The sequence below is a fragment of the Molothrus ater genome, chromosome 1, assembly GCF_012460135.2.
Source record: "Molothrus ater isolate BHLD 08-10-18 breed brown headed cowbird chromosome 1, BPBGC_Mater_1.1, whole genome shotgun sequence".
Taxonomy (NCBI): Eukaryota; Metazoa; Chordata; class Aves; order Passeriformes; family Icteridae; genus Molothrus; species Molothrus ater.
The window spans coordinates 127,338,516-127,364,654 of record NC_050478.2 but is presented as its reverse complement, the minus strand read 5'-3'; positions in this window follow the sequence as shown (position 1 = coordinate 127,364,654).

Genomic DNA, 26,139 nt, shown 5'->3' with positions numbered 1-26,139 from the left:
TTTACTCGTAATTTTGTTGCTGTAACTTTTTCAGATACCCACAAGATGGTGCTGCTATCCTTTGGTTGAACCTTGCATTGAGGCTGGAAAGGCGGCAAAGAAAAAGCAGCAGAGAGATGGAGTCAGGAAAGTCAGAGAACTGCATATATCACATTGCAAAGTTGACATATTTTTTTGACAAGTATAGATGGACCTTAATTGCCTGAACAAAGTCTTCATAAAAATATCTTAGTGGAGGACAGTAGAGTACAATAGACCACTGTCAGTATCTAACACATCAACAAGGGGAAGCCTAATAGCAATTTTTAAATATAAAATTCAACATTTCAGTTTATAACAAAAGATTCCTTTCTAGCCAAATCTCATCTAGATTAAAGCTCTTCATTGTGGACTCTACAATAAAGCCATACTACTGCCATGAGGAAAGGATATAGCTTTTTTATTTGCTTTTGTGTTAAGGATCAGAAGGGATAATGGAGTCACTTGCTCCTGTCATTTTTATAGAATGACCAGTTGGTCTTCAGAAAGATAAAAAAACCTAAACCACTGCTTTTATTGGTTCCATATGTGTAGTTTTGAGACCACTGTACTATTCTTGGAATGAGGCAAAAGAAAAAAAATCCCAAGTATGAATTTACTCCAATAGAAAATATTTGTATTAAACAGAAGGAGATTAACCTAGCCAAATAATATGTGGCAGATGTTGTGATTGATCTTTAACACCCAGAGAAGTGCTGGAGCTGGCCAGTTCCTGCACTCCGGTGTCAGTCTCTTGCCCAGAGCTTCTTCACACTGGCAGGTGGCGCAGGACAGCAGTTGTGACACTGTCCTGAGCAGCAGGGCAGGTAGTAATGTCACGTGGAGAAATGAGCTTGTGCCTTAACAAGGAACCATCATTGTCCCACCTATCCCAGACTCATAATGGCAGAGGAGCTCTGGCAGCATGTTTAATTACAATATAGAGAAGAATAAGAACCTCAAATACAAAGGAAAGGAACATACTGGGGATACTTCTTTCATTCTTATGGTAAGATTTATCTTTTTTATTTAAGTGTTTGAGGGAACCAAAAGCCAAGAGCGACATAAACTTTAACAGCCCAAATAACAGGTCACATTTCCTCTGTTCAGTGAAGAGACTGAATTCATAACTGCTGTGCTGGGGTCACCATACTGTGAAGTGCATCTAAAATCCATGTCAGTCACTGTGTAAAAAGCAGATCAGGATAGTTTGTAATAAAGAAATGGATAGGAGCACCTGCTTCTCCTATCTGCCTCTCAACTTTTCATTAAATGCTCCTGTTAAGTTGAAACAGCTGTTATTTCTTTCAGCACATGTAGATAAAGGGAAATACTAAATATACCAGTGGGCTATGGGCCATACACTGTCTGGTTGTTCATTAAAATTCAGATGAGGTGGTTGTGCCCCTTGACCAATATTGGTGCATTGGCTGGATGCTGCCTACAGCATTAGAGATGGCCCAGTGCTGCCATTTAAAATGTGGTTCTCCCAGATCACACCACTCTTGGTGGAGCCAAGAGGTATTTTAACTTCTAGCTGCATTCAAAAGGCATTTGTGCTCTTGCTGTCAGATGACTCAAGCAGGTGTCCCTACCAGTCTATGAGAGCCATGGCATCCTATATGAACCCTTATTAACTATCTGTGACAGGATAAGTAGCCATGTGGGCATGCTGCTGATCATGTTTCTTACTGCCTTTGCAAAGCTTGATTTATAACATTGACAGATCCATTGCTGTTCAGACAGCATTAATTGGCATCAAGGACAGGGTGGAGTCTTTCCAATACTTGCTGGAAGCCATAGGAAAGGAGCAAGAGTAGAGCTGGCTCCAGTGGGCAGCAGATTGTGTCCAAGATAACCAGATCAACCTGCAAGCCATCAGAGATAAATTTGAATAGCAGTGTAAGACCAGCCATTGCAAGCAGGGTAAGAGCCAAGGTGCCTGCATCAGCCTGCTGAGCTGCTCTAGACACAACCTGAGTCAAAACCCCTGGGCAGCGTGACATGTTTGCATGGGTGGGAGAAGATAAGCAAGGGGCCAAAAGGAGCATAGCAACCCAACTGCCTGGCCTCTTAAGCCCAGGCATCAATGTTGGAGTATATGTTGGACACCTTTGCCCAACAGACCCTCCATGTTGACCTCCACTCTCATTGTATCCTCTGATTAAGGAGGAAACTGCTGACCACACTTCCTCACCTTGGCATAGTCATAGCCCAGAAGCTGTAGCCCCTACCTTACCTGCCTTGAGCACTTAAAGTGCCTGAGTGCTTTAGTAAAATATCCCTGATTTATCAACACTGTTTTCAGCCCAAATCCAAAGCCTAGCCCATACTAGCTACTATGAAGAAAATTTATCCTGGCCCAAACAAACACAGTGTTGAGCAATATGAAACTACAATGGACCACTTAGACATGTTCAGTTTACTCAATCAAGCTGATGTTGGAAGAAATCTCCTGTGTCCAGGCTTCTCATGGAGGACAAGCCTTCAGCTGACATCCATGGGTGTAGCACTCACATCTATCAATTTTTCAGATGTGAATCTTCTCCAAACCCATGCTGTAGGAGGCCAGTGGGACCAGTGGAACCCAGTCACTCTAAATGCTTTGGTATAACTCCTTCAAACTGCACCACCTTTGCCACCCAATCCATTAGAGCATACAGAACAGTACCACATAAATCTCATGTCCACCAAGGCAGCAACTGCTCTCCTCAAGGGCCTTTAGGCAAAAGGGATTATTGTAACCACCAGCTCCTCTTTGAATGCACCCTTTTGGCCCATTCAGAAATCAAATGGTGACTGGCAGCTGACAGTAGATTACTGTGCTGTCAACAAAACATCAACAACCCCTTCGTGTGGCAGTCCCATCTATCTTGAACATGAATTTTCCCACTGAATGTGGCTGGGAGCCACTGACATTAAAGGCACATCTTTCATGATTCCTCTGCAGCCCAAGGACTCTGCGCAGTTTGTGTTCACTGCAAATCCATTCAATATATGTTTACTCACCTTCCTCAGGGATTTATTCCTAGCCCTTTAAGTGCACATGTCATGTTATCAAGCTTTTGTAACCCTTTAGGGTTGTGCATTAGTGATATATTGATGACATCCTTGACAATAGTCCAGACTGCACTTATGCCATCATGATGATCACGTTTTCAGTATCTTGATGTTGTTATTCCAGATCTTGAGTGGCAATACCTGCCAAATGTATGTACCCTTCCAACATCTTGTGCAGTTGCAATCTACTGGCCTTGGGAAACCTTCAATCAATATCTTAGGGCACAATTTCCACGGTTTAGGAAGAGAATTTATTTTAGATAGGGTTCAGCTCAGTGTGCTAATTCTGTTTTACTGAAGGCAGTAATCTCTTAAATTGATTACACTTAGATATTGCACATTCAGACAGAGCAAGTCAGTAAAAGGTCACATAGAGCTGTTCTTGCAAACAGTTTTCAATAGTTTGCAGAGTTTCAGATATGTTTTGGCATTTGAGACTTTGTAAAGTATATATCTACTTGTGTATGTTCAATGAACCTAAAGATAGCTTACATTTATCTTTGGTTTAGGATGCATTTTGAATTTGATCTAGTTGTTATGAAGCAAATCTTTTGTAGTTTTGCTTTTTTCATGAGGTTCCACTCATCTAGAGAATACAGCCCTCTGGGGTACTCTGCAAAAGGCAATGCAGCACCAGATTCTTCCAAATTGTGGTGGGGTAGCCTTATTATCACAGCACATTACGCAAGTTAATAACCTTTTTTGTAAGCAACACTAATTATCTAAGTTTGAATGACATTCATTTCAGTCACACTAACTTCTGATAGCATATTCAACACTACCATTAATATGTTGGCATAGCACTATGCTGCTTTATGTGGTTATGCTCAATTTGTGAATCTGTATCAATGAAAGTAACATGGACATCTTCTGCATTCAGCTGTTTTCTTGCCAGGACACTTTGCAGAGCTATTAAAGAAGATATTGTGCTTTAAGATTATATATTGCTGGCAAAGAAACCTGACATCACCAACCCTGTTTCTGACACAACTTATTTGTCTGCAAATGTCAGCCTACACCAAGACCCATTTGAAGAGATTAATGGCCATGGGAGTCTGCAATAATTCTGGTTTATGAAATACATTTCATCAGGCTGTATCATAGCTCAGCTCCTTCCTGTATGGATTGTTTTGGTCACAACTAAAATCTTAATAGCAGGCTGATGACATACATGCCAACATGAAATATACTTACAGAAAGATATCCTAGAGACTGTTCTATAAAGACACCACTCATATCTGATGCTGCTGGACCTGAATCTGGTAAAGAATATGACTGTGAGGGCAGGGTGTCTTATTCTCTAAATAATTCGTTCACCATGGCCACAGAACTGATACAATTTTCAGACTATTTTTAAATATTTCATATTTTAGGAGACCAAGAAGCAGTTGCATACATAGAGCACCTTGCATACGTAGAACTCCTTCCTGTTGTGCAGTGCACTGCAACCCTTTCCTATGAATATTTTTACAAAGTCCTCTGAAGGCTGAACAGATCCCACAAATTCAGATTATGAGATGAGTTTGGATAAGGGTCTTTTGACAGTATATTTGTGGTACTTAGGAGATTCTCAGAGAGGTCACTGTGCTCCTGGATCACTTCTCTCAGCCTACAACTTGCCTTGTACAAAACTGACACTATTCCTCTCAGAGATGTCAAGGTTCACTGATGGCTGTACGATTTGTTACGCTGCTGTTTTCCAGTGAAAATAATGCCACCCTCAGGGCCTTTTTCAGAGAGATGTAGCTGTGTTCTAATCTCAGCTGTAGAGGTGAGCTGAGAGCTGCTCTGCCCTCCAGCACTGTTTGCTGGATGGACTTTGTGGGCTACAAGGACCCAAGGACATGGTTCAGGATAAAGTCAGTAGTGCTATCTTTATTACATGAAGATTGAGGATCTTAAAACTCTCAGTATTAGAGCAGCTTTTACTGCTATTTATTCTGTTGCAGTAGAATAATTTCAATAGTAGCAAGACCTAATGCTAATGGGTTTTAAAAATTCTTTCTTAGGTTATTAAATGTGAAATTTTAAAGATTATTTTTTCAATAATGATTCATCACTGTAGGTGGTACCCAGGAGCACACAGGCAGCATGCTGGAGAATCTCCCACAGCTCAAGTTCCTCCCTCCTGGCCTGGAAACAATAGAAAACAGGCACAACCCAAAACCTGGAAAGCTAGTTCATCTGAATGGCTTGTGCTGCCAAGACTCCGACTCTGGCCGTGATGGTGGTCACAGCTCACGCTGTCTCTCTGTCAGAGGCAGCAGTGCAGGTGCTGGAGCAAATTAAATCCTCTTACCACTTAATTTGTGTTCATCAGGCTGTGTGAAACAAGTTTGTGATTTCAGTCCCTTTTTAGGTGCACAGGAATTTGAGCCTGTGAAACCAGGGATCGCTGATTACACTTGAATCACTCTTACTCTTCCACACCTTGAACTGCTGGATGTCCAATGCTGGGCCACTGTCAGCAGCAGGATGGATTGAATGAACCCGCAATGAACCCATAATGAACCTACATACAATCTCTTGTATTCAACAGGCAAAGGAAGTGCTGGGCAGCACAACAATTATAGCTATGGCTGGGTCACTGCATCTTAGGGGAGACAAGATAAATCCAGATGGTCACTTTTTACTTAGAGCCTTCATTACCCTTTATCTTCTCTGAATCATGTCCTATACAATGTAGAGACTGATAAAAAGAACAAAACAGAAGATAAATTAAAGTACTGAAAAAACCAATTTAATGGAATTTTTATGTTGAATAATTTCATTATTGTTTAGAATTTCGTGATTTATCTTTTTCTATATATAATTAATCACAGGCAGTCAATAATTAGAGTTAAAACTTTTTATAATCTTGTATTATTTTGACTCATAAATTTAATGTATTTATTTGGCTAAATGCAGGCAAGTATCAGTATTACATATAATGTTTTCTGTATTGCCAGAATGTACCTTCAACCATCTAGAGCCTGATAGGCTCAATAGGTTTTTCCACTATAAATTTTGTGAACCTTTAGGATGGCAAGGGAATTGGATAAGTTCCCAAGTCCAAGATATATTTTGTGCCTAAGGTACCATAGGCCTTAATAGAATTAATAAAATTTTAGACTCAAATGACAAATGACATCATATCTCCAGAATATTTTAGTGCTTGGTTTTCATCTTTCATTTCCATGTAATTCTTGACCCTTTGCAGTCAGATTTGTCAAATGAGCAATATTTTAGAAAAATAGATGAAAATCTGAGAAGAAGGTAAGATGCAGTAAAGATTATAATCATGCTTAGAAGCTGTATTTCTGGAGCAACTGAGATTATGCCATGTTCATCAGGGCACAAAATTTAAACAAGCAATTTCAAGCACAAAAACTTTAAATATAAGTTAACGAAATTAAATCTATAGTAATTGAAAAAAATAAAAATAAATAAATAAATAAATAAAAAACAAAAGCTGCCTTATGCAGGTGTTGTAACAGTGCTAGAGAAATGAAAAGTGCATTCCCAGGTACACACAGAAATGGCCAGAGGTCACTCCAAACAAGCAGGTATACAGTGGAATCTTCAAGGAGTTCCAACAGGGATATGGTGCAGCTGTGGTGCAGCTGATGTCCCCTTAAGTCCATTTAAATTGTCCTCAAGATATTTAAATTCCTTTGAATTTACCAGTTTGGCACAGTTGTTACAGATTGAAACAAGCCACAAGTGGTTTTTTATTTACATCCAGTTCTACAAAGAATACAATATGTTATTAATAAGGATCATCACAGTGAGACCAGCAAATTTTCACTCAGTTGATCTGGCCCAAGAAACCTCTTCCTGCTAGAGAGTATATTCTGATAACTGTATCAAAGCAGATAATTCCTGTGAGAAGTACAACTACCACCCTATAAATATGAAGGTTTTGCCTTCTAATGCCATGTTTCACAAAACTGAAATTTTGATGATGGTCTTCATTTTCTGGAAGGATTTAATACTTCAGTAGTAAAACACTGAAAGGACCTAGTTGTAAAATTCAGTAGCTGGATAGCACTTTGTAATATTCAACTGGCAAAATCACAATACATTTTTCATTATTATGAAAAAAGGAGAAATTAAAAATTCATTGTTAGCCGTATGTGAGGTGGTATAGTGTTAAAGACTGAAAGAGAAAATGATAATTCTCTATTGCATGAACTTACAGGAAAATCTATCTCACTGTATTAGATAATAGTTCCCAAGCTTTTTAAAATAAGATATTAAAATACCTCTGACAGCAATTGAAATGTAGTTTGTCTTAATTAAAAGTTGTACTGTTTATCTGTGTGTTTCATGTTACATTTATTAACATGCTCATTTGATAGGTTTTGTTGAGGTTTTCTGGTGGTGGTGGTTTTTTTCTTCCTGGTACACTGGTGCTAAATTAAGAACTGTAGTTATGAGGCAGGGGTAGTGCATAGAGTGAGACTATAATTTCCAGTGTAAGTTCCATCTTTCACTTTCCTCTTGACAGGGGGAAAAACTGAACCCATGGAACACAGGATTATGTATTTATCAAGCTCATGAATGAACTGACAGGGAAATGCCATAAAGAAAATGTATGTATGAAAATCTATGGAATTTGGACTGATTTATCATAAATTGCAATCAAGTTTATTTATCTAAAAGAGTGGAGTTGACAAGGAATAACAAAGTACACAAAGATACATGCTTTCCTGTAAAAGAAGAACCTGGAAGGCAGCTTTTAAAAACTGCTATTCCTGACAGGACTGAGTAATGTAAATACCATACAGTACAAAACCCCACAAAAAAAAAAAAAATCTTGAATTGGCTTTGAAAAGGCACCACTTCAAAACAGAAGAAGAAAGTTTAACTCTGCATATAGTCCTTGGCCTGGTTGTCTTTGAAGACAGAACCTTGTAGGCAGGCTGACAGAGACAATCAGCTTAGACTGGCCTCTAGGCAAAACAGTTCTCAAAACCAAGATTGAAGCTCATGCTAGTTGATGTATAATGTGAAATCTTATTTGGAAAGGATGGAGGGAGGGGATGTAAACCGATACAACCAGAAGAAAAATAGCCTGGAAAGGATAAAAGATAAAAATAGCCTGGGAAGGGAAAGCTGCACTGCTCTGAGAGACTCTGAGGTTATGGTGAATCTCTTAATTCCTCTGTGTGTTGATAATTCTCTTTCATCTAGCTTTATTCACAACCATTCTTCACAATCTGTGTTGCATACCTTTGACAGTTCAGTGGTCCTTATGGCCTTCCTAATTTCCTCTTGCATCCTGGACATTAATATTTTTCTAATAGATAGTAACACTAAATTTTATATTCCCTCTTTCAACCTGTTGCTCTAGATTTAACCAATAATGAACATCCACATTAACTTTGTTGTGTGTTTTATGATCCATGTCATCAGGGAATAATATCATTTGCCTGTAAATTTTAGTTAAAATAAGCTCTAGTGCCAATGTGATCCAGGTTTCCCTCTAGTAATCTTCTAAGCAAAGCAATGTTTCCAAATGCCAATGCCACCGGAGCCAGAGCAATGCCCTGGGGGGAACTCACCATGCAGGATAGTTCTATGAAACTCCATTTTCTGTTATGTAAACTGATCAGTTAATTCTTTGATTTAATCTGGACCTCTATCTTGCATATGGGAAGAAGTTTTGCATGTGGGAAAGCTCTGGATCAGTCCTACAACTGAGATGAACTGAGACATGCTCATTGCATATCTTTTGTTCTGAGATGAGAATATCTAATGTGTAATTTCTGCCCACTTGTTTCTGGATTGGGCAGGGCACCTTTCACCTAACAAGTTCTTCTCATCTGTCTTGCATGTTGTTCCAAATGTTCCCAGCTATACCATAGGGACAGGCAGTGAAATGCTCATCATGAAGGTAGAAAAAGGGTTGGTTTATGACCTGACTTATCACACTGTAGTGTCTTCAGTAAAGGCTAATAAAACATGAAAGAAAGCAGGTCATGGTTCATCAAGGTGACATCCTTAATGTGGAGGTTGAGAAGTCCTCGTGCCTTAGTACAGCTTATTCCGTATCTCTTTATTGCCAGAGAAAGGATATTGGATTGCATATGGTGTGATAGACTATCTCCATTCCTCTGTAACCCTTTAAACCAAATATCCTCAAGCCTACCTATGCTTGCAAGGGAAGAACTGAAGGGGTTTTTTCATAGCTGGTAGTCTGAAGAGCTGTAACAAATATTGGATGTTGATTCTCACTGACTGTCATACTATTGTCTCATTATCTTCCTTCATAGGTGAATGCCTGTTTGTGATGAGGAGCTTCCACCAGCTGCAGTGCCATGCATTTTTTTACCCCAAAGCTATGCTTCTTTGGTTGGAGCTGTGCTTTGATGGAGAACAGGTGTAAGGCACTATGGATTGGCTTCTTCTGGGCAAATTAAAGTTTCACCTTCCAACCTGGATTTACACATCAGTATACATTGAAGAAGTGTCTTGAATAGTATAATCTAATTTATCTCTTTGTTCCTTTCAGAAAGCTAGTGCTGGCTCCTGGCTCTGACCAGAAGAGCATTGTGACCCCAAATATGTTTTCAAAATCTGTAATGCTGAGATCAGATTTTTTGCAAAACATTTTCCAATTACAGGGTTGTTGGATATCCTAAATCCTTAAAAAAACCTTTACAAGGGGACTGACAGATAAAAGTAGGTGCAACCAGTGTTTTTACTGCAGTTTCAAAGTAGTTCTAAAATTTTATTACTTTATTTAAGGCCCCAAGCTAAAAGATTTATCAGTCTGCAGTAAGCAGCATCCTGTCATAAGAGCTCAGCAGTAAGCAGTTGCATTACTTGAACGAAAACGTGAAGTATCATAAAAACTCTACTCTATTGGAAATGGATTAAAACAGAGCCTGTGGCCTTCTCACTAAATCACAAAAGAGACTTACCACTGTGAAGGCTATTTTTCCCAATTTTTCAAAGGAATATTCCTACTAAGAACTTTGGTTTCTTTCTTTTTCCAAGCAGCTCACCTCTGGATAAAGCAAGTGTGTCTCCAAGGGGCAGAAAGACTCAGGAAATGGAAAGAGCTCTTGCTCATATTCAGTGCTCAGGGGTTCAGAAGGCTCAGCTCCCCTTATGAGCAATGGTGCCTGCTGAATGTTCTTCCTTGCAGAGAGAAAGCTAAGGGAGGAATGGCATCATTTGTCCCCTCTCTGTCCTCAGCAAGATGAAGCCTCTGAAGAGAGTCTACATTTCTGCAGTTGGGTCTGCTAATACAGTACCTGGAAGAGGAAATAACTTTTGGAAACATTTATAAGCCTCTCAATGTGGTCATCAACAGGTGAAATGTAGCAGATTCAACACTTCCCAACTCACAAGCCGGCACCATTGTAGACACGTGAGCATCTGTTTCTTAAAAGACAGAAAATAGTTTTATTGGCTTCTTTAAGTCTGACTGTTTACAAACACAAACCCAGAATTCCCCTGTGATGTGTTGTAGTGGTTTGACAGGAAATGTGTTTTTTGGGATGCTGTGGTTCTAGCCAATAGATATTTAGACTTTAATATTGGCATTTAACTTGGCTATTAGGACATGGATCTGCTTTTGAGAACACGGGGTTAAAAGCAGAGCTCTTTCTTGGGAGGGCTTTTTTGGGTTTCCGGCGGGAAAGAGTTTGGGTCTCTGCCCCGGCCCAGCTGCTGGCTGGGCAGGGGGAGGGGAAAAGCCATGTGGCCGAGAGAGGTAGGCCTGAGCCCGGGGGTGGAAGGGTGCAAGAGAGAGAGAGAGACACCGGGAGCCATCGGGCAGGCCCCCCCTGAGAGACACAGAGAGAGAGAGAGAGAGAGAGGGAGAGAGAGAGAGAGAGAGAGACGCTGCCTGAGACTGTAACCTTGAAGCTTGATAAACATGGACCTGTGCTTTTGCTGGACTCTTTTTGTATAGCCATGGACAGAACTATGTTTTTTGTGATACAGAGACTGCATTCTAGGGGGAGACAATGGTCACAGAACCAAGAGGGTTCAGTGTTGGTGCTCTTCGGTTCCAGGGGGTGAAAAAATATGGGGGGGACAGGTGTCCCAAAGGAGAGATTGTGGGGACAGGTGTCCCAAAGGAGAGACTGTGCCTTTTTTTGGATCGGGACAGTGCATCTTTAAAAAGACAACCCTAGAAGCAGCTCTGGTCCATGTTCAGTGGTGAGAGCACTGGACATGAAAGGAAGAGGTTATGATGGCAGATGTACTCTGGGCAGCGCCACGAGTGACACAGAAACACACGAGGCTTCAGCTGTGTTTCCAGGGGAAGCCCATGGTACAAGAAAGACTCCTCTCCTCTTAATGAACTAAAGATTAATTGTTTGAAGGGTGGTTCTGGACTAAGAGTTGGTAGTTTGAAGAATAGATGCATTGTATTGGAAATTTGGTGGGGGAAGGAGGAAATGTATTTGTAAAGTTTTCATTTTCCCTGTGTGTGTTCCTTTTATCTATAGTTGTAGAGTAGTTAATAAAGTTCTGTTTTCTTTTCTTTCCTAAGTAGGAGCCTGCTTTGCTTATTCCTGGTCACATCTCACAGCAGAAACCAGAGAGAAAGTATCCTCATGGGGCCACTGGCATTGTGCCAGTGTCAAACCATGACATGTGTCTTTATTGGTGCTTTAAGGGATGCTGCCCAATTGGGCACGGACAGGGAGGTGGAAGACGTTTCGTGTTTTACCAGCAGGGGGGTGAGACAGCACAGAGAAGTGCAAAACCAGCAAACACCTGCAGCCAAATCTGCACTGAGTGCCCCATCATGGTACTAATTAAAGCACAAACTCAATCAAAATGCAAACTTCGGAGAAGATGTGGTTGCAGCTTTCTGCTCTCTTCAATAAGAAAGAAACATGCTTGACAGCGTTTGTCTTATGTGCTCTGTTTAGGCATTTTACCAATTAGCTACAAAACTAGCAGGTAGTACAGAGATTTATTAATTTTCTGCATATGGAATGCACCAGATTTTACTGCTGCTTGGTTCTGCTTCAGATAGATAGATATGGATAGGGTTTTTTAGTTAACATGATTTTATCTTGAGCTAAACAAAAAGTGAAGATAACTTTGAACATAATTATTTCTCATAGCTCTTCTTATTTCCAATTTATTATGGCTTTTATACTTTGTCAGGGCTAGGATGGTATTGTGGCAGCAGCAGTGGCCCAGCAGTCTAAATTTCCAACTAAGTGAAAAAAATTATATTTTTTTTTTTTCCGTATGGAAATAAAAAAGGAGCAATATTCTCTACTGCCTTTAAATCAATCAAACTGCTTTTTAAATCCCAGAGGTGAAACAGACTTTTCTTTCATTCTCATTTTTGTTCTGAGTATAAATTTCATCCTGCAGCTGAGATTTTTTCTTGATAAAAGCTTAATTGAAAAGACTGAATTCCAGAGAAAGTCCAATTTTTGAGGTGAGTCATATTCAAGCTCTAAAAATATTGACAATGTTTGATTCTGATTTTGATTTTACTCATAATCTTTCTCTGTATTTCACTCATGAACCATGTCAGCATGTATTGATTTACATGTAAAAAAGAAAAGTACTGACTCACAGTAAAGGTTGGCTGTGCTGAAACAGATCTCACTGCTATGCAAAACTGGTAGGTACTGTGACAAGATTTTAGCATTTTACAGGGTAAAGAAATTTGGGGGGAACATTTATGTAATCTGCTGGGTGTTGTCCATGATAAATGAGCAAATGCATAAATGCTAAAAGTCAAGACAAACTGGTCATCTACTAGACACAAGAGCTGCCTCTTAGTTATACAATAAAATATTACAAAATCTATTTAAAAAGTCCTAAAAGTGATCAAGAAAAAGTAATGTTTAAATAAAAATATTTCTCTATGTGCCAAGGACTGCTCTGAGGGAAAAGGGGGGGGAGTGGAATTCAACTTGAACAAAACATTCTTCACCACCCTGCTTGGCAATCCTTCCTAAGGCAGGGTCCTGTTATCTGGGTAGAAGCACAGCCAGCTGGGACACACAGTCAGTTGGAAAGCTGCTCTCAGAGGTTTGCTGTCAAAAAGGTGTCCCAAGTGGACTCCCAGGAGAATGTGTCCAGAGCTGGTTCTATTTGATATTTCCATTAGCCACCTGGATGATGGAAGGGAATGCATGCTTATGAAATTTGCTGACAGCTCCGAGGCAGGACGGATGGCAGGTGGTATGTGGGATGGGATCAGAATTCAAAATTATCTTGATGCACTGGAATGGGAGGAGGTTAGACAGGGGGGAGGGAGGAGAGGGAGAGAGAAGGAGGGCTCTACATTTAAAGAAGGGAAAGAATGTTAGTAAATTCTTTCTTAAGAAGCCCTTAGCATAACAGGGAAGGATCTGGAGCTAGAAGTGGATCAGAAACTGGCTGCAGTTCTGCCATGGAAGAGGCAAGTTACATATTGAGAGCAATCAATGGGAGAAACAGCATAAACCTGGAGCAAGAAATCCATTATTGTTACTCATGTTTTTATCACAGAGAGAACTAAGTGAATGTTGCCTGAAATTGCAAGAACACGTGCATGTTGCCTGAAATTGTTCAGTTACTTCTTTCAGGAGCTGAGCCAATCTTTTATACCTGAATCTTCCATATGGAAATGCACCAATAAAATAATTGCAGTGTTGTCGTTATGCTCAGTCCTGTAGCAGTGATGCTGCTAGCTTTTAAGAATTAGTTGGCTTCCATTTCAGAGTCTGGTTTTCCAGAGTTTATATAACTTGGAAATATAAAGAGAAAGTAATGCCAAGGTTAAATAAGAGCTATTTATCCTGGCATACTTATTTTTAAGCTTTGAATCTTTCATTCTATCCCACCCCCCCCATCTGGCACTGTCAGTACTTTGCTTTCTTGCAGCTGCATAATTTCTTCACTTATACTTTCTAGTTATAAAAAAAGAGAAACTAATAAAAACTCCAAACCAAAGCAAACAAAAAAAAAATGCCCAAACCCAAAGCTCTGCAGCAAACTCCCTTAGATATTATGATTCAACATGCTTTAAAATAAGATGGTAAATATTTATAGCTAGCTTAGGCATGGAGGAGTACTGCTTAATTCCCTTCAGTACTTGCATCAAGGAGAATGTAGCTCTGCTTTCAATGTGAAAATGATTGGTTTGTTATTGTGTTCTTTTCCCAGAAAGAAACATTTTCAAATTTTCTCAGTCTCCCATCAATCTCTGGGTGCCACTTATCTTGGCTTTTTCATTCAGAAACTAAAGTCTAAGTATTCTTGATAGTGACATTCATATTCATTGTGACAGCTGAGGAAAAAAACACTAAACTGTGTAGCTAAGTCAGTTTAGTCTCTGTACCCTTAAAAATGTATAAAGCAACATTTATAACCTTCATGCCTTCTCTTGTCTACATAAATGAGCCTTAGAGACAACTATTTTTATAGGGCAGGCAAAGAATCCTTCTTTTCACAATTTTAACTCTATATACAGAAGGATTTTCATCTCCATCTAATATCCCATGTGTGCCCACGTACAGAAGCTGAGAGGTCAGTTTGCCTGAGTGATTATGCATATAGTGAGTGATATATTTTACCACTTTTGTTGTACAGAAATGTAGAAACTTATTTAACATATAAACAACTTTTGTTTAAGTGGCTTTCAGCATGGAATTTGTGCTTGGAGTATGCATAACTTTTTTCTGTATTGTTTGTTCTTGATATTTACCAGTGAGCAAAAGTGGTAGCATTTGAGGTAAAACTACATATTATTGGTCATTCTACAAGCTGAAAAGAATCAAAATCTCTGGTAAAACAGAGCACAAATACCTGTATAATTCAGTCTGAACTTTAATAATCTTTTCCCCAAGGTCACAGTACCTTCTTAGCCTGACCTACTTTTCAAAGTAACCAGAGGCAGAGAAGATATTTAGGAGGTCAAAAAACTTACCCTGTGAAAAGATAGAAAGACTGATAAAGAGAAGTCTGAAAGGAAGAACCTTTATAAGAATATTAACCTGAGAGGTAACTCATTTGTCTTCTTCAGGCAGTATCAGAAGACATTCAAATATTAGGTCCTCTTCTAGTAATCTGTAAATATATACAGGTAAATACTGGCTTCATAGTACTTGAGCAGAGCTGTCATACAGTGGGAAAATTTTCACTTTATTTCATAATAGCTCTTCTTAAAATTTCATTTTCTGTTTTACAAAGAGGGTAAAACATGCACATTAGGGCTCACTGTCTACTCAGAACACACGGACCAGGCTTCATATGTAATGAAGGGTTTGTTGTGGCAAGGCTCCACTTGCACTTAAGATTTTTAGAAGGAAGGCATGATAAGTAGAGGAGACTGAAAGAAGAACATGCAGTTCCACTGTAACTCCTCCTTTGCCTCTATTTGTAGCAACACATAAGTTTCTGTGAAATATCCTTTTGATGTATATGTTCATCATATTGAAGAGAAGGCAGGCCTAACTTTCCTGTCAGTACCTTGTCCAAGCAGATTGAGTGACATTCTTTTAGACACATAAATATGTACAGATTTTGTGGTGCACCATCATATTCTTTGACAAATTACAAGAAAATGGGATTATGATAACTTTGCTGAAGAGCAGCAGCAATTCTTGATTCAAATCTTAACAAAATACTAGCTCTTTTCTTACATTCTCCTTCATTTGTCTCCTCATATCTGTGGCCAAAATTATGCTTGTTTTAATTAATCATTCTTGACTTGTGGCTGTCAGAATTAACTGTAAGAGTTTGTTTTCTTGGCAGGTGTCTTTGAATCATGGATCTGGAAAGATGGCTAAGAGATGTTTCTCATTCTTTAATGCACATTATGTGAAAGACCTTTTCAATTTTAGGCAACTTGCTGTCCAAAAGGAAAGAAATGACCTCATCTGTCAGTTCTACGTGTTTTGTCTCACAGAATGTTTGCCTCAAGCACAGCAGTGGTAGATGTATTTACAATGTTGCACAAGGATGACTTCGCAGCATTTGTTCTGACTTTTCCAGAAGGTCTTGAGAAGGATGGGGTACTATTCCCACTCGATTTAGTAGGTGATAAAGATGAGGAATCTGGTCTTCATCACCATTGTGACTATGCAATGGAAAGTGCCCCATGCTCAATATGTTGGTCTTACATACATAAGCAATGGGTCTTGCCTGACCTGAATTGTATTTTTTGTCCATCAATAATAATTATACCTTCAGTCTCTTATGATTATTTTTACTTTTTCTGTCAGTGCCCACTTAAATGGAAGCAATATTCTCCATGGAAAGCATGAAGAGTATAAAGCATATTATTTCATTACTCCACTGTATATTCCTGAGAGGGAATATAGTGGAGTATATATGAGTATACTCATCTATATGAATATATGAGTAGGCACTGATATAAAGATGAATTCTTCTGAAGCCATTTTCTCAGCCTTGAGCATAAGGTTTCTGAGAAAACCTTAGAGATGAGCTGACTCAAAATATTACAGTTACAGAAATTTCAGTGGATCTACTGATCTGAATGGATTTATGTACTTGTACATTGACTCTGTGTATGATGTGCAAAGCTGTTTTCCCTTATGATTCAGTTTAAAATTCACTGTCTTCTGTAGATCTTCATTCCTTTCTTCTATGTAGACTGCAGAGAATAGCAGAATTTCTTGTCTTTGTCCTTACTTTCCTGCACAAGTGTTATCCACAGAAGGCTGAACACAAGGAGCTGTTCCAGACTAACGCTACGCTCAGATTTGCTCATGACTACTTAAAAAGTCATAGAAATTACAATAGAGAAAAGACCACAGCAAGCAGTGAGAAATTCTGTGTTACAACCTCACCAAAGCCCTCCCTTTAGGAGAGTTCAGAACATGAGTTATGGTACTGTAAAAGCCTTGGTACTTCTCTCTGCCAGACTGAGTTTCACCCAGGCTCCTCATTACAAATAAATCAAAGCTATTCTCCAGTATAAGAGGTCTCAGTACCACTGAAAGGATGATATTTTGAATTAGTTGTTGTCCTATTTGGATTCAGGTGCATGGATTGTTTTACCAAACTAGGATGTACTGCTTTCTGTGCTATTAATAAGTGACAACAGTTAGTATATGATAGACCAGTTACTATCTGATAGACTGCTAAAAATAAATCATAAAGTTTTCTAGCTAGGAAATCTTTATCCAAGATGGTGTCTGAATTATTCAACAAATTTCAATGAAAGCACAAATAAATTACCAAAAATATCACTTGGGAAAACAGCCTTTTAAAACTAAAGAGTAAAATCCACAAACAAGATTATTTAAACATCTTGTCTACTTCAATTGAATTTGGGTTTTATTGTGTTTGAGGGAAATGGAAGCTAAACAATTGCAACACTATTGAGTCTTCAGAATCCATTTTGCTCTGGTTTACAACTACCTAGGAAAATGCAACAATATCTAATGGAAGACACTCTCTGTGCCATTTTCCACTTCTCCATGTAGGCAGCACAGACCATCTCAACAGAACAACTCTTTCAACAAAGTTATCTGCAGAGTTATCCCTGATTCAGAGTAAAGGTCAGCTGTGCTGAAACTGATCTCACTGGCATGCAAAACTGATAGCTATTGTGATTAGATTTTAGCAGATTTTAAAGGGTAAAGAACATTGGAAGGAACATTCATGTAATCTACTGGGTTTCATCCACGATAAATGAGCAAATGGGTAAATGCTAAAAATCAAGACAAATTGGTCATCTTATGCACACCAGGGATACAGAGAATAAAATATTACAAAATCTAAATGTATATTTAACCATCCAGAATAACAAAATTTGGACTACTATCCCAGTCCCAGAAGACTGATTCAAAATCTGCCCTAAGTGTCTGATGATTCAGCTTTTTTGTCCCCTCCTCATTTCTGCTAGAGAAGTTACGACTTCCTATTAATTATCCAGCTATTCAGTCTACGCTGAATGTTGTCACTTATGATTTTTTACCTCCCCATCTGTATAGAATTTTACCTTTTTAGCCACCTCTCAAGTCAGAATTGCATTCACACAACAGTAGTTGAGAAATTATTCCCACCAAAAGAGGTTATTTATGACTACCAAATCCCATAGCCTCAGGGAAAGTGGGAGTCATGAATATTTAATTTACTGATAAAATGAGCCTTTCTGTGTAATGAAGTGCTTGAAAGTCAGAATAAAACCAGATTTGAAGATCACTTATCTTCTAAAGTCAGCTTCTAGGTCCTAAAAAGTGTCAATTGATCTTAGGAAAGGTCTTTGGCATATATGCCACCTATTTTACATGTAAATAAGGTTGCATGCATTTTAAATATTTCACTATCTGCATCCCAAAATGATACTTAGTAATTAGTAAATTTTGAATAAATTTGAAAATCTACAGGGATGTTTCCCAGCTGTGAACAAAACATGGAGCCCATGAAATCTATACAACTTCACACTTGCTTAAACATTCCTTTTATCTTTTCTCTGATACAAATGCCTTGAAGGAGGTAGGAATGAGGAAAATCTACAGACTGGGATTAATTTTCTACTTGAATCTGGAGTAGATACTTAAAGAGCATTGACAGAAAAAAAGGGCATTCTAATTCTTTCCAGTATTTCCTCTCTATCCTATTTACATATTGGAGTCCTAGCTTTGTGCAGGAATAAACTCTGCCAGTGATAAAACTGATGTAACACCAATACTATGAGAGGGATTAGGAAATCAACCTGGAAGGCTTCCAGTAGTATCAGATAATCAGGATGCAGCACTTCACACACGAGGCTGTAAAATCCAGTCCAGCAGACAGCATACATACAGCTGCAGGGCAGACACACAGGACAGAGGCTTTTCCTGCAATGTCTACATAGTGCACGAGATCATTCTAAAAAATGTGTTAGCCTGAGAGTAGCTAAAACTCCTCTGTGAATGTGTGTTCATTTAAGTCACATAAGCAGAGATTTTGACCTGCCTTTTTGTCTCTTCAGCCATGCAGTATGTTGATGTTTGCAGCAAGACCCTGCCAATGAGAAAATAGCACAGCTCATCTGCTAGGTACAAGGTCAGTTTTGCAAGCTCAATATCACTGCTGCTGGAGGTCTCCAGTTTCCTTACTGATATCACAGTCACACTGGTTCTGGGTCTCTGAGTCTCCAGACATCCCCCGCACATTGAGTACTCATCAGTGGTGTCTTTTGACTCCAGTAGCATTTATGAAATGTTGATCATGCAGGATATTGTTTTGCCTGGGATAGTGTTAAGGTTCTTCATAGTGGTGGAGCTGTTTTGGATTTGTCTTGAAAATAGTGTTGATAACAGAGGGATGCTTTTGTTACTGCTGAGCAGCATTAAAACAGAGTCAAGGCTTTCCTGCTTCTCACTTCATCCCACAAGTTATCAGGCTGGGGTGCATGAGAATCTGGGAGGAGACACAGCCAAGAACAAAACCCTTGGATCAGCTGAGAACAACTGATCCAAGGGTTATCCCATACCATATAGCATTATGCTCAGCCTATAAATCTGGGCAAAGCAGGAAGGGGGGACATTCAGGGTAATGTTGCTTGTCTTCCCATGTCACCATTATGTATGAGAGGGTCCTCTTTTTCTAGGGATGTTTGAACCTGCCTGTCCATGGGGAGCGGTGAATGAATTTATTTCTTTATTTTGCTTGCCTGTGTGGCTTTTGCTTTGCCTATTAAACAATCTTTATCTCAAACCATGAGTTTTCTCACTATTACTCTTCCAACTCTCTTCCCATCCCACATGAGAAAAGTGGCTAGAGAAACAACTCTGTGGGGCTGAGTTGACAACTGGGGTTAAACAGCAGAGTCAGGCACAAAACTCAGTAACTTTTCATTCATCGGACTGCCATGTTGTTGACATTGGTCCAGACACCATTTAAAACTGCCTTTCCAAATTTCTGCTCCACTGACCATATGGTAAAATCTACTGGAGGATTAAAGTTTGGGCCAGCCCTAATCTTGGGCTGCATCTGCCATTTCTGCTCCTGTACCCAAGGCAGACCTCTCCCCAGAGGCCTGTAGAAATGTGATTGTCTCCAGCTTTCCCTACTCTGGGGATAAACTCCATTTCTGTGCAATGTATCCCCCTGTAGGTTTCACTTTGGCCAGCCAGCAAGTTGCACCAGAACTGTAACAATTTCTTTTTACTTGATGTAATAGTTCAAACAGGAGCTGAAGGGACTACCCTTGGGTCCCTCCAGCCACAAGGATCTGAAGCACAAGGGGGCCGACAGGTCACTGTTTGACAGGTTAGTTCTGTGTTCACACGATTCCAGAACACGTGCCCTTGAATGAGAAGGTGTCATACCCTGTGATACCCAAGAGGAGACAGACACTGCTCACACCTCAGCCTTTGTTGCCATGTAGATTTCCAGCATGCCCTCCCTAGCAGCAGGGTCCATGGCAGCTGGTCTGTCCCCCAGACCAGCTGCCACAGACAGCTGACTGTGTCCTTTGAGACCTGGAGTGCAGCTACAAGTCCCCTGGTGTCACATGCAGACCTACCATAGCTGGGTAGCAATGAGGTATCAAACCAGCTTTGCCTGATGTCTCATATTGAAAGGTTATTCTTGCCTCTGATTCTGTCAACTGGATGGTTTCTTCCAGTTTCTAGACTAATTCATGTTTCCTTAATTTCAAATTTTCAGCAAAGTTTTACCTTTAACTGTAGTTTTTCAAACTGATGTTAAGTTGGCAACTAAAATGTAGTATAGATTCTTACTAGTCTAGACTTATTTGTGAAGATCCCATCTGAGTCAGGCTCCAACACCATATTGATTTAGCTAACTAGTTAGAAAGTATCAAGCAAAATTATTTTCATTGCTATTAATTATATAATTGTATTAAGATGCAACTGAACCATAAGGTAATGCTCAAAAATTTATTAATTTCTGTGTTAATTATATGAAAGCTGCATAACAAAGAGCGCTATGAACCCATCATCTCCCTTTTCATTAAAGTTGTCAAGTTAAATTACATCATAAAAATACATTTATAACTCTCTTAAATATCTACATCATTAACCTTAATATCTTATGCAATCAAAATGCTGAAGTTTTATGTTATTATTTCATAGACTGGAGACACTATCATTAGGCTCTTTCTGCCTAATTGTGTGTTTGGGGGAATCACTGTCATTTCTATTCCTCTTGTTTAAATGTAAGACCCTAAAATCTAATCAGGAGAATGGGAAGTGCTTCATATGAAGAAAGACTAATCAAAATTGAAATATTTCAGTGGGTAAATTGGTATTACAATGAGATATCATCACTGTTTCTATATAGGAAGTGCAGATAGGGAAAGAGAGCAATTTAATGTAATAGACAAAGTTGGCAGAATAACAAATGTATTTTATGGCCAAGAAGGTAATCAGAAGAAAATTTCTGAACTCAAAGCATCAGGAGCTTGAAATAACTTTTCAATCACTGGAATAACTGAAAAAGCCCTACTTTTAAGGTGGGGCCTAAAGAGTTTGTGGAGAAATTTATGTGAGGATGTTGGTAGTGATAGAAGAGTAGACTTGTGTCCTTGGGATATTTTTGCAGTCCTATGCATTAGGTTTTCATATTAAATGAACCACAGAGATTAGTGATGACCAGAGGAACAGTGACAGGCCAAGACACTCAAGTAAACTGATCAGGTAGCACATCAAATCATCACCAAAAAAGAAGGATCAGATCATGGTTCCATGTTTCAAATATATATATGTGTATATATATATATATTTATGTGCATATGTATGTGTATCCATCTACCCAGAGTGCTATGCAGACTAAGAAGAACTTTTGTGCAAAAATGCAGGATTTACTATGGGATCTATTGTATGTTAAGTGACAATATTTTGTTGGAAGGGAGAAAATTTGGAGGTGGTACAAAACTTATTATGGGATCTTCAAGGGATGGCTCAATGGCAGGGAGAAGAAGGGATCAAAATGGACCAGGCAAAGCAAAATGGAAGAGGGGTGTACAAGGGGCATGTTAAGTCAGCTGCTTCACAGCACACTTGTCTCACTAAGTCCTATGCATGATTGCTGTGGCCAATCCTGAATTCTCATTAAATGGTATTTCTATCTATCTTCTGTGGGTGTGTGTTTGTTCTGAGACTACTTGTGTGACTTGCTAATGAACTTCGAGTTGGGGAGCTAATAGGACAAGGGATCAGAAATGCTGGATTCACCTACCTCTAACACCCCGTTCCCACATTCCAATTCAGTTCCTGAGCTTTAACTACTATTTTATATTTACTTATTTTGTATGCCTTAGCAGCATCCTTAAATTCCTCCTTTTTTTTTAGCAAACTCAACTTTAAAATTCTATAGCATTCATGGACACAATGTTGAAGATTTTGATGGCTTTTTGTTTAGCTTTATTTTTCCTCATCCTTTCATTCTACCATCAGTAGAGTGCACACTGCTTAATGAAATATGGAGAATACTGAATTTTGTTTTGGATGAGAAAGATAAGCCCCCTCTCTTTACTTCTGTCACTGATTGCACTTTTTATTTCCTTTTATTTATATGACTCTACTTTTAAAACATCTGAAAGTTGTTAAGGACTACATTTTAGGTAACTTCATGCTCTTTCTCATTGAAAATGAAACCCACCCAAGTATTACAATTATCTTGGATAGCTTTTAGAGAAACTGTTGACAGATTTCTGGTTGAGTGCTTATAATAATTCTCAGGATTATAGTTGTGCCTAATTGCAGGCACTGGAATTCCAGTATCAAGTCTGTCCTTTCACTGAAGACTTCCACACAAAACTTTCATATATTGATGTCAACATAATCACAGGTGTTCTACTTTTGGCAATTTTATTCTAGGTTTATCTCAAAACCTTGTAGTTTTATGTTTATGGAAGACTGACTGTTTAAAATGTTCAAATAAGTGCCAATGGTGCAAATCCCTTGTTTCAGCCTGTTTTCTAACTTCTCTAATAAAGGCCTAATCATTGTGAGAAGCACTGAATGACATAGTTGTTACTATTACATCTGCTTATCTTTGCCTTCCAGAAGGAAACTCGGGGATAGTGTCGCAGCTTGAGTAAATCACCTCACCTGACTAATCTGAGTTAACCAGTTGATTTCAATCAGCACAACTATCTATTGAAAGCAGTGTCATTTCTATCTGATATTTGAAGTCACTTTTCTCTTTCTCCCTTTGCCATTTTTCACAACCACTCCAGCTGGGGAACAATCTTCCTTACAGGAGTCAGTGATCCTCTCCTACAATTTTATATCTTCTACCACCACCAGAAATAGCTGTCCTTTCTCTTTTATTCTCACAAGCTGTCATTTTTAATTGAATAACATCACATTTGATACCCACAGTAAATACAAGCCTGTGTTTCGAACAAAGGAAAAACTCCACATTTACCAAAATCTGGTGAAAGAGTCACTCTTCTGACTGCCTTTGGCCAGCTTGCAGCTCCCAGTTAGAATTTACTCCCATTGAGAATAATGATAGAAGTCTTCTTTAAGCCTGACTTAAAAAATAAAAAAAAAATCAGATTCTTCTTTTTCACAATGCACTAGTAGATCTGAAACACTTTTGAGGGCTTTGGGGCTTCCTTTTTACATTAGGAAATTAGATTTTTGTCACTGGGTCTACCATGTTTGAAAGCCTATTAATTTTAAGGGGAAAACCTAGAAAACTAAAGACACAGTTATCATGCTTTAGCAGAAGTAGTACTCCTCTTAATACCTGGAAAAAAAAACCAAAAAACCAAGGTCCTCAGGAGGTACATACAGAACACCAGAATCTGAGCTTTAAACATGCTTCTGTCTCATCCTTGACAATAGAAGTAGCTCCTTTAGGTTCAGGTTTGTTATTTTAGGTGATATTTAACTATTTAAGTCAGCCATACTCACAGAAAAAATCCCGTTTCGCTCTTAATGTATTCCTTCCAGACTGGTCTTTGTTCCAGGTACTATGACTGCTATTTATTAGTTCAAACACACTTGAAATTTTATGCTTACTCATAAAATGTCATTATTTGCCTATTAAGATGATCATCTCGTGCATCTCAATAATCTTTTGATGCATTCAATTTATAACAGCAAAGCTGCCCAACTGTCATCTTCCATACACTTTTAGGATTTCTTCTGTTTGTAGCAACTTATTTTCTTAAGCAAATATAAAACCTGTAAAGTCATTGCATGGGTTATGGATTTTAAGTCATGAGATATGATTTAATCACGAGTTATGATTTTGAGACTCATGATTGCTTCTCTCAAATCCTGAGAAAGCATATTTACATTCTAATCTTGAAAATCAGTATTCTCAAAGAAGAACTATATTAAAGACACCTTTTAAAGAGAGCAATGGTAATAGAGTTGATGAAGTAATTAGTACCTTGTCCTTCTTTGCATTGTTTAGAAGTGTGGTCAGAAGAGCCACAAACAGAGAAAGACAAATGAGACAAGAACATTATGAAGGACACTGAAAAAAAATGAACCAAGTTTGTTCTGACAAAGTCTGATATGTAATTCAGACTGATTTCCCTTAGAATGCTGACTGCTTACCACACAGAGTCGTGGCATGTGCAGCTGTACATCTGGACAAATAATGAGTCTAAATAGTCTAAGTACGTAGGGTAGACATTGTACTCTTTAGGGATTTTCCCTACAGGTGTTTGTATCCCATGTAACAGGATAGCTGCCTCACATGTGGTGCAGGTAAGAGCTGGAGAAGAAATAAATGTTGGGAAGCAGCCTGCCTTGCCCAGTCTGCAGGAATCACACATGATCTGCTGCTGTGAAGTACTGCTAACAGTAAAAATTGGTGTGTAGACAGCACCTCCAGAGGAGACAGTGCCTGAGATGCAGGGGGTTGGGCATGGGCAGACTGTGCAGGAGCAGCAGAGCGTGCTGTGGGAGTTGGATGCCCTTTGCCAGCACCAGCACCAGCCCAGACTGCAGCCAGGACATCGCGCGGTCCGCTCAGAGTGCCTCTGCACTGCTCCCCTCACAGTCCAACAGAGGATGCCCAAAAGTGGCCTCTCCACTGGAAGAAAAAATTTAAAAATGCCTATAGATTACTGGAGGATTATGTTGAATAAGTAATATTCTTCCAATTTTGAGGCAATTTAGTGGCTACTTAACTTTCTTAAGAAAAGAGAATATCGCTGACCTTTCCTTTTTGATATATGAACTCCCTGGCCATATCTGGGCTTCATAAAATTTAAGTGCACTAGGGACCTCATTATTTTATTACATTTCAGCATTGGTGACTCAAGAATGTGATTTTTCAAGTTATGCAATCTGTGAGAACATCTTCATCTTGGGGAAGGAAAGAATATAGAGAGTAGTTTAACCACACACCTCCAAAGAACCTATTTGAAATTGTTTGGCTTTTTCAAAAAGTCTGTAGTTTTTATGAGTTTTTACTCTACAAACTAATGTAGATTATGTCAAGCTAATTTTATGTTGATATGTTCAATAGGCTGCATCTTTTAATATATATTCATTAAGGATATATTGAAAATTTCCTTCTTATAAATGTAGATGAGATGACTTCATCCTAAGTACTAAATATATTTATTCTAAAAATGTAGGGAAACAGACTGAACTTAAAATAGGCTTTGGTTCTGCACAGACAAAATGAGGAAGTAGCAGGGGAGGGATTTCTCTCTATTGAAAACTTTTTTATTAATTATTTGCATGAATATAAATTAGTATTCAGAATGTCTTTAAAATAAAATACCTGCAATAGCATTCAGATGTTATTCTTGGCATTCCCCTCATGCACTCCTGCACAGGAGGAGAGAAAAGGCACTAGCCTTTAGAGGTGATAGATTAAAATGCTGAAGAATTATCCTTAGATCAAGAGTGGAATCAAAAGTAAGTAATTTTTTTAAGGTTCATGTGTGTGTGTATGTGTCAATCTGAAAGCTTCTTGAAAATTACCAAAATTTTGGGTTCACACAAAACCTTACAATGATATTTCTTGAAAAATCATTGCTTTCATTCATTCCTCATTTGCAAATGAACAAGAATGTTTATTGCAGCAAATCCAGCAGGTACCACTGTTTTCATTCCTTCAGGCTGCTCCCCTCATTTTCCCTGAGTACAAGTTATATTCACAAAACCCATATTTATTCAGTTAACATTAGGTACTGCCTAA